The sequence below is a fragment of the Grammomys surdaster genome, unplaced genomic scaffold (genome assembly GCF_004785775.1).
Source record: "Grammomys surdaster isolate TR1022 unplaced genomic scaffold, NIH_TR_1.0 173, whole genome shotgun sequence".
Taxonomy (NCBI): domain Eukaryota; kingdom Metazoa; phylum Chordata; class Mammalia; order Rodentia; family Muridae; genus Grammomys; species Grammomys surdaster.
Window position 1 is genome coordinate 2,706,418 of NW_021604621.1, and position 10,410 is coordinate 2,716,827.

A 10,410-nucleotide genomic window follows, 5' to 3' on the forward strand; every position below is an offset into this window, starting at 1 on the left:
GTGTGTGTGTGTGTGTGTGTGTGTGTGTGTTGGTTTGAAAGAAAATGGCCCCTATAGGCAAATAGGGAGTGGCACTATGAGGACTCATGGTCTTGTTGAAGTAAGTGTGACATTATCAGGGGAAGCATGTCTCAGTCTCTTCCTCTGCTTTGAATCCAAATGTAGAACTCTCAGCTCCTTCTCCAGCACCATGTCTGCCTGCATGTTGCCTTGCTTCCTGCCATGACAAAAAATGAACTAAACCTCTGAACTGCAAGCCAACCCCAATTTAATGTTTTATAAGAGTTGCAGTGGTTATAGTTTTTTTTCACACCAATAAACCCTTAACTATTAAGAGTCATTTTGGAAGAGGGAAACCTCAATTGAAAAACAGTCCCACCAGATTGGCCTGTAGTCAAGTCTGTGGTGTATTTTCTTCGTTGATGATTGATGATTGATGGGGGTGGAGCATGCTCACAGTGGGCAGTGCCACCTGGGGACTGTATTCCTGGCTGCTATAAGAAAGCACACTGAGCAAGCTACAGGGAGCAAGCTTGTAAACAGCACTCCTCCATGATCTCTGTATTAGTTCCTGCCTCCAAGTTCCTGCCATGCTTGAGTTACTATTGTAGCTTTCCTCAGTGATGGACTGTGATGGAAAACTGTAAACTGAAATAAACCCTTTCCTCCCTAAGTTTCTTTTGGTTATGTTTTATCACAAAACTAGAAACCCTAAATAAGACAGAGAGGAAAGGGCTTATTTCTTAGCCTACACTTCTAGTCCACAACCTATCATAAAACATTCGGGACAAGAAATCAAACAAGGGGACTGGAGCACTTAATCTCTTGCACAGGACTCAGTTTTGATTTCCAGCCCCACAGGTAACCCCAGTTCCAGGGGGGTTTAATGTCCTCCTGACCTCTGTGGGTACTAACCACACACATGGTATACATATATGCATGCAAGAAAACATTTATACATGTAAACTAAATCCATTTTAAAAAGAAGAAGAAATCAAGAAGGGAAGGAACTAGAAGCAGAAATCATAGAGGAACATCGAAATACTCTCTGGCATATTTGCTCACTCCATGTACAACTAAATTTTTACCTTTGTTTTTCATTAGTATTTTTTACAATCTCATTCAATGTGTGTTTTGATCATATTCATGGCCCCTTTCCAACCTTTTCCAGATCCAGTTTTTTCCCCTGCCATTCAACACTGTGTCCTCTTTGTATTAACATTTTTTGGACAAATTATATTTATTTTTATTTATAATATTTGTAAATATAATTACATCAATTCTCCTTCCTTTTCCTCCCTCCAATCCCTCTCATGTGCTCCTCCATACTCTCTCAAAAACGTATGGACTTTTTCTTTATTGCTACTACATATGTACAGATAAATAGATAAATTGACAGATAGTTGTATATTCCTAATTATATAAATATACCCTGATCAACTGACACATCTACAACAAAACTTCTGCATCTAAGTTTCAGGGATTATGAAGAAGAGGGGGCAGAAAAATTGTAAGAGCCAGATGAGTGGGAAGATAGTGTCTCCTAGAAATGTAAGAACAGCTACACTAAAGTCCTCTTAAAAAGAAACAAAAAGCTTCAAATCCAATTTATGTTGCCCATATATTCTTTTGTTGTTGCTGTGGGGGGTGGTTGTTTGTTTTGTTGAGACATTGTTTTGCTATACACCCTTGACTGTCCTGGAACTCAGCAGAGGTCCACCTGTGTCTGCTTTCCAAGTGCTGGGTTTATTGTTTTATCACTTATTTGTATGGGCATTTTGCCTGAATGTGTATGCGCGCACCATGTGCATGCCTGGTTTTCCCTGGAACTGCAGGTACAAATGGTTATGAGTGCTGAGAATGAAACTGAAGTCCTCTGGAGGAGCAACAAGTGCTCTTATTCTGAGCCACCTCTCCAGCCCCTCCCATATATATTCTTGGGTGTGTGTTCTTCCATCAAAGCATGATCAATTTACAAAAGATTGCACTGTTAAAATCAACTTCCTCTCTCCTTTCAGCAGCTATCAGTGGCCAATGGCTCCTCATCTAAGGGTTGAACTTCCTGCCTTCCGTCCCTTTCCCTGTTGGAGTTTTTGTCTGGCTAGAGATTGCACAGTTTTTGTACATGCTGTCAAATCTGCTGTGGGTCCATATGGACATCTGACCTGTTGTGTCTGGAAAACACTGTATCTTTGTAGTCATCTACTGCCTCCGGCTGTTATAGTCTATAAACTCCTCTTCCACAGTGATCCCTGAGCCTTGGGAGAAAGAGTTGTGATATGGATTTCACATTTAAGGCTGAGAATGCCAAAATCTCTTATTCTCTGCAACTTGTCAAGCTATGCCTATGTTTCTTATCATCTACTGCAAATAGAAGCTTCTCAGATGAGGACTGAGAGTTTTATTTATAAATGGGTATAATGATAAGTTACTGGGTGTTGATTTAATACTGTGTCCATTTATCAGAATAATGGTAGCAAGTTCTCCCCCTGGAGCCCAGGAATGATCTCTTTAGCCACAAGTTGTTCCCTGAGGATAATTTCATCTTGTGGGGTAGAGCTTAAGTCCAATCAGAAACTGATTGGGTTAAAGTCATGTCTACACCACCATTGCACCAGTGGTCATCTCTTCCATTGCTAGTCATTATTGTATTGTCCACAGGTCACAGCTGGATAAGATTGATGATCTTCCTGGCTCCGCCCCTATCTGGTAGCATGAATAACACTTTCTTTTTTTTTTCTTTTTTTGTTTGTCTGGTGATTCTTTAAAAACTATTTTTAATTTACTGTTTGTGTAGATATGTGTACACTCATGGGTGTTTATGTATACCACATGCATGCCAGTGCCCACAGATGTCAGACGTTACTTCAGAATAGTATACCCTCTTAGCTGCTGAGCCATCCCACCAACTCTCTAGCTGTTGATTCTTCAAAGTTACGGTGTTTCCTCAGCTTTTTGCCTTTAAATTTTTCCTTCAAAGACATTCCAACCTATACATTAAATTCTACAAATGTGGTGGGAGTGTATCAATCCTTTGCTTAGCATGATCGAGGTCCTGAGTCAGCTTCCTAACATCAAAAAAAGAAAAAGAAAAAGAAAAATTGTAAAAGACACGGAGACAAGGATAAAAAGAATTTTATGAAATTGTACCCAGGCTCTTATCCCTGTCTGAGGAGCCAGAGTCCCCTTGGTGCCTAGCCCTGAGCGAACTGCATCTGACTCAATATCCCACCCAGGTTACCTTGAGCTCTGGGTAGCTTAGCACTACCAGGGAACTGCAGGCCCCGACCAATCCCCTTTCACAAAGGACACCCCCAACCTTCTGCAGGTCCGAGAAGGTGGGGTCCCGCCCTCCAGGGCCAAGCCTCTGTGTCAGATCAAACAGTGTACCTCCAGCCTTGCTTGTTCCCTAGCAGGACAGGAACATCAAGGGGACTCAGGGCCCACTGGGAAAGTGAGACCCTCTCTTCCAGCTAACCCTATCTCTGTTTTGCCCATCAAGCCACATGGGAAGGAAAAACTCTCTGTGATGGGATCTACAATCAGCATAACACTTTCTAGCACTATGAAACCTAGACAGTAGAAAATAAAGGTCATATCTGACCTTTTATTTCTTGGCTCCACCCACTAAAATATAAGTTTCAAGAGGAAAAGGCCTTTATATATTTCCTTTGTTGCAGAATCCCAAGAGCTACTGCAGTGCTTGGCAGGCAGTAACTGCTCACTAAGTATTTGTTGACTAATTGAATGGTTAAGTCCTACTGTTATTGAGTCATTTCCAATGCTCTGTGAATTGCCTCATCATGTTCTTCACATGTATTTCCACTGAGGTATTTTTCTTATGATTTTTGTAGGTATCTTTAGAGCAGTAGTTTTCAACCTCTGAGTCATGCCTCCATTGGGGATCCAACAACCTTTTTCACAGTGGACTCCTAAGACCATTGAAAAATATTTCCCATTTACAATTCATAACAGTAGCAAAATTACAGTTATCAAGTAACAATAAAAATAATTTTATGGTTGGAGTCATCACAACATGAGGAACTGTATTAAAAGGTCACAGCATTAGGAAGGCTGAAAAATATTGCTTTAGAGAAAGTGAGTATTAATACTTTTTCATAAATGAAGCATTTCCCCTTGCTGTTATATATATTTCTATTGTGTTTATACTCATACCCATTGTGATGTTTAATAATATGTAGTGCTTTGACTGAATTAGGTGTTTCCATGGTTGAATTGCCCTCATGACTGTATACAGCTTAAATTCATGTGACCTTGCCCTTGTGAGTTCATACAACTTGAACCCAAGTGACCTTTGCTCACATGTCCTTGCGCAACCCACAGAATATGTTCAGAATATAAATTGTCTTGTGTACTGAATAAAGTTGACTATTGCCTCATTTTTGGATCTACTCTCCCAGGTTCACACTGTCAAATGGAGTGGTAAAAAAAAAATGACGTGGTGCTTTACTTTTTTATTTCAGCACCCACATTCCAAACTTTTGAGGGCCTACTTAGTACATTATCACATCTTTTGTTAGGGTCCCCATTAGTCATGATCTTCAAGAACAATGCTAAAGAGTACTATAAGCGTTAACTAGGCACAGGACAATGATGTGCTATTCAAAGAAAATACATGTGTTAGACAAGATTCTTCATTAATGAATTATCAGGCTTATGGCCAAATAGTTCAATGTAAGTGAATTAGTATATATTAAATATGTTGCCTAATTCAAACAGAAAACCACATAAAATGAGGTTATATTTTTGACAAGTTACTAAAAATTTTTAATGTATGTCCCAAACTGTATTTTATAGCCATAATGGTTTAATACTCACCAATGTGATATTCATAATGGCTTTATGTAACATAACTACCGTAAATAATGACACTCTAATGTACTTCTCTCCATTTCCACAGCTTTCACTTTTAACCAAGCCACCATGCTAATATCTCTTACCTAGGTTGCTCCAATATCTTCTAGAATGGTCCCCTTCAGTCTCTTCCTCTGCCTTTGTATTTGCCACAGCAGCCAAAGAAGAGTGATTTTTTTTCTGTTTAGAGCTTTGTTACATTTTACTTATTTTATGTGTGGAGCAATGGTGCATATCAAAGTGAATGTGTCATGGTCCCTATGTGGATGGAGGAGGACAACTCGTAAGAGTTGGTCCTCTCCTTCTACTTCTTGGATCCTAAGGATAAAATTCAGGTCAGTTGTCAGGTTAGGATCCAAGTGCCTTTACCCAGTGAGCTATCTCCAAGTCCCCAGAGTGATTTTCTGGCATAGAAAGTCAGATTATGCTACCTTCTTCACAAAACCATTGGGGAAAACATCCTGTTATACTTAGAATAAAATGCAAATTTCCAACTTGATTACAATTATGCAGAGAAGCAGAACCAATAATGTGTGTGTTGGGGGAGGGGCAATATTCAGAGTGGAAAGGTGTACAGTGAGGCTTATTATGGGAATTGGCTCATGATTATGGAGGCCAGAGAATCCTGTGCTCTACCTTTAAAAAGAGAATCGAGGCAGCCACTAGTACAGTTTGGCTCAAGACTCTAGCTGCTTGGTGTATGCTTTGGTATTCAAAGCCACCCAAAAAGCCATACTTCTGATGGCCAGGGGGGAAAAAATGAGTGGCCTATTTCATGAAGAAAGAGGAAATCTGTCCCTCTTTCTATCTGTTCTTTCTCGACTCTCAAAGCAGATGACACGTATTTACAGTGGGGAGCATTTATCATCTTTATTCAAAAACTAATGTTCTTTTAAAAAACAACCCTCACAAAAATACCAAAGAATGACTGTCTTGGTGTTCTCTTAACTCAGACAACCTGACACACAAAATTAATTCTCATACTTAATTGTGATCCGAATCCTGCCTATCTTTTCATCAGCAGTCTTTCATGGGTCTCTTTCCATTCTGTTTTACCTAGACTGGGCTTTTTCCTCTGATATGCCAAACACATTCTCTTGTCAAGGCTTTTGTGATTGTGTAATTATAGAAAATTGAATGGCTAATTTCTCAGCTTTCAAAGGTTAGGTAAAATTGTCCATTATGTGAGAGTTGGTAAAGGCACTCACTGCCATTAGAGGCTAACAGAGCTCAATCCTCAGTAATCACACAGTGGAGAGAAAGAGAGAACATATTCTTGTGGATCATCCTTTGACCTGTATACCCATACACATGTGCGCGCGCGCATGCGCGCGCACACACACACACACAATAACTAAGTAAACATATAAATACAAAAACCATCTTTAAAATAATAAAATAAAATCTTCACCCTGAGAGAGGTCTTTGCTGAGCATACTGGCTGAAATAAGCCATTAGGTATTTGTAGCATCCTGTTCCACTCTTCAGAAGAAATTTTGCACTCAGTGATGCTTATTTATTCATGCAGTCTTCTTGCTGCTGTGACAACACTCCTTGCACAGTATATAGCCTTAATTCATGACTGAAGGTTCTGCTCTTAATCAGGCTTTTGAATGAGATTGATAGGATGATAGGAATGTTGGCCACTTCCAATAAACTTGCCCTTTGGTTTATACAGTATTCATAGAATATGGGTTTTACCTACCATCCTGTATCTGTTCCTTTCATCCTCGGTATATCTTGCAGACATCTCTCAAGCTTAAAGTGGTCTGCAAATCTTACCTTTACTCCCTCTTTTTATGTGTTTTTGAGAGATGATGTAGTTTTAAATTTTTCTTCTCATTTCTTCCTTTTCTTTCTTTTCACTTAAAATGTAGCTAGTCCTATTCCCCAATGTCTCAGGATAGGTATGGGTGAGATTGCTTTTTCTGGTTCCCAGTATTATGTCAAGAAGGAAGGCTACAAGGCAATCTGCAACATACAATTCCCTTTTCAATTTAGCTGCTTACAAGTGAGGCCTAAATCCCACATCTAGCTCCTTCTAAAATAAAAGCAGCTCACACATCCATATGAATACCTACAAATAATGAATGAAGCTAGTATCACACCTCCTATTCATAAGACGTGTGGAAATTCCTGCAGTGTGTTGTCTAGGACTCTCTAGATCATTCACAAATAGTGGCCTGTGAGGGGACATTTTTCTACTAAAAATGTCTGATCCATTTATCATTTTTTCTCTAAGGTATGTTTCATCATTCTTTTTGGCATTCATTCCATCCTTCAAAGTACTTCAAAGCATTCAGAGTCCTGATTTTCCAGACTACAATATCAGTGTGTATAGTCCATCTGAGATATGTCATAGTATCCTACAAATGCACTATTCATTAGTGGTAACTTTTGTCAGTTCCATCAGGAAAAATTTCAAGCCAATAGTGAAAGTTTACAACTTCTTTCTAACCAATTAGGTCCCTTTAATCTTTCCCACTACTAACTAGGGCTTCAATTCTAACCACTAGGCTCTAAACTGATCTTACATTTTCACTCAGTGAGATAATTGATATGATCCTTTCATTTACTGCTGAAGCTCTTAGTATAACCTTTCCAATATATTATCTGTGACATAAAGGACATAATAGAAGAACTCAATCATCTAAAATGTGTAACTTTCTTGGTTTCTTGAGACAACGAAGGTATCTTGAAGGGCAAGAAGCACTTTTTAAAAAAAAAATTGAACATTCTTAGACATCAGGGAAATGTAAATCAAAATGACCCTGAGATTAAACCTTACACCAATCAGAATGGCTAAGATCAAAACCTTAGGTGACAACACATGTTGGCGAGGATGTGGAGAAAGAGGAACACTCCTCCATTGCTGGTGGGATTGCAAACTGGTACAACCACTCTGGAAATCAATGGGGAGGTTCCTTAGAAAATTGGAAATAGATTTACCTAAAGACCCAGCTATACCACTCTTGAGAATATACCCAAAAGATGCCCCATATGCTTCACTATGTTCATAGCAGCCTTGTTTATGATAGCCAGAAGCTGGAAACAACACAGATGTCCCACGACAGAAGAATGGATACAGAAAATGTGGTTCATTTACACAATGGACTACTACACAGCTATTAAGAAAGAGGACATCACAGTTCGAGGGAGTACCGGGAAGCTTTGTCCCCCTCTGCACTGCTGTCTCTTCCGGCAGTTAGGGTTCTTCCTGTTGTCCTCTTCCATCACAGCACGGAAGCTGTGCTCCCTTGGAGTCCCCAGGCACATTGTAGTCTCTCTCAAGCTGCCCACAGGTCATGTCGGCGCCATCTCCTTTGCCATTGCCACCTGCCCTCACCTCCCTCCCCCCTGGGTCTGCCATGGCAATGACAGGATCAACACCTTGCTCATTCATAAGTAATCATACCAAGGAGAGGGTGACAATGACCAAATTGACACTGGAGAATTTTTATAGTAACCTTATCGCTCAACATGAAGAACAAGAAATGAGACAAAAGAAGTTAGAAAAAGTGATGGAAGAAGAAGGCCTGAAAGATGAAGAGAAACGACTCAGAAGATCCGCACATGCTCAGAAGGAAACGGAGTTTCTTCGGTTAAAGAGAACAAGGTTTGGACTGGAAAGTTTTGAGTCTTTAAAAGTCATAGGCCAAGGAGCATTAGGTGAGGTGCAGCTTGTTCAGAAGAAAGACACAGGGCACATGTACACAATGAAAATCCTGCACAAAGCAGACATGCTCGAGAAGGAGCATGTTGGCCACATCCGTGCGGAGCGTGACATTCTAGTGGAGGCAGACAGTTTGTGGGTTGTCAAAATGTTCTATAGTTTTCAGGATGAGCTAAACCTCTACCTAATCATGGAGTTCCTGCCTGGAGGCGACATGATGACTTTATTGATGAAAAAAAAAATACTCTGACAGAAGAGGACTCCATTCACTAGCTGGGCTTCATCCACAGAGATATCAAGCCAGACAACTTTCTCTCAGACAGCAAGGGCCAGGTGAAACTTTCCGACTTTTGGGCTTTGCACAGGCCTGAAAAAAGCACACAGGACAGAATTCTATAGGAACCTGAACCACAGCCTGCCCAGTGATTTCATTTTTCAGAACATGAATTCCAAAAGGAAAGCAGAGACCTGGAAAAAAAAAAACAGATGCCAGCTAGCCTTCTCTACAGTGGGCACTCCTGACTACATTGTTCCAGAGGTGTTCGTGCAGACAGGGTACAACAAGCTCTGTGATTGGTGGTCTCTCAGGATGATCGTGTGTGAGATGCTCATTGGCTACCCACCATTCTGCTCTGAGACTCCACAAGAGACATAGACATACCACAAGGTGAAGAACTGGAAGGAAACTTTGACCTTTCCCACAGAAGTTCCTGTCTCCAAGAAAGCCAAGGGCCTGATTCTGAGGTTCTGCTGTGAATGAGAACATAGAATCGGAGCCCCTGGAGTTGAGAAAATTAAAAAAATCCTTTTTTTTTTTTGAAGATGTTGACTGGGAACATATCAGGGAGAGACCAGCTGCGATGTCTATTAAAATCAACAGCATCAATGATACCTCAAACTTCGATGAATTTCCAGAGTCTGATTTTCTTAAGCCCACAGTGACCACAAGTAACCATCCTGAGAAGGACTACAAGAACAAAGACTAGGTCTTCATCAATTTCAGGTACAAGCACTTCGAGGGCCTGTGGGCCATACCGTCCTACATGAAGGCAGCAAAATAGGGCCTGTGCTGGGAACCCTAAATGGGGCGGAGCTGTCTGTACAACATTGTGGTTTTCCTCTTGCCCTCTTAAAAGAACTTCCAAAAAGTTTGTAGAACTCATTAATACATCCTAGTCAAGTCTCTGAAATGTGATTGTAAGTGGCTATTCCTCCATAGTGCACCAGGAAGCTGATGGGACAAAGACAAGCCTTTCTCCATCGGCCATAAGCAGCTGCTTGCTTCTTTTGAAGTCCCATGAGCCAGTTTGGTATGTGTTATAAAGAGAATTTGATTTTCCCAAGTTCATCAGAATGAAGGGGAAAACCAGCCATCCACCGTTACTGAGCTTATCCACACTGAGTACCAACCAATGCCTGTGCTGTGGTGATATGCCACCTGCCAGGCTCACCAAGTATTTCTTTTCTCTTTATAGCTGAAAATTCTATAGTTAAAGAAATAAGGTAATAATGAAAGTCTGTGCGAACAGCCAAAAATGTGATAGAAGGAACGATCTCTGTCTTGCAGGTGCTGGTGGTTTCTCCCCTACCTCAGCCTGCACAAGCGGGTTTCCACAGCCTTCATTCATGGTGCACTTTACTTACAGTACTAGGGCAAAGACCCTGATCCACTGACCTAGCTCCCATCCGAAAGACTCATGCTGTTCTTCTGTGGATGGGAGAGGTACAAGTGTGATCCTTTTTGATCTTAGAAAGCTCGCAAAGCCACTGGGCACTGCCAAGGAGTCCTGGACCATATGGACAACCCTTACTTTCTCTTCACAGCTGTATGAGATCGTCTTGAGGCGCATGCTGCCAAACCA

General features: G+C 40.8%; 1 pseudogene; it reads left to right on the plus strand.

Annotated features, from left to right (window-relative positions):
• The first annotated feature begins 8,243 nt into the window (after positions 1-8,243).
• Positions 8,244-9,609, plus strand: LOC114621264 (annotated as a pseudogene).
• Positions 9,610-10,410: the final 801 nt, after the last annotated feature.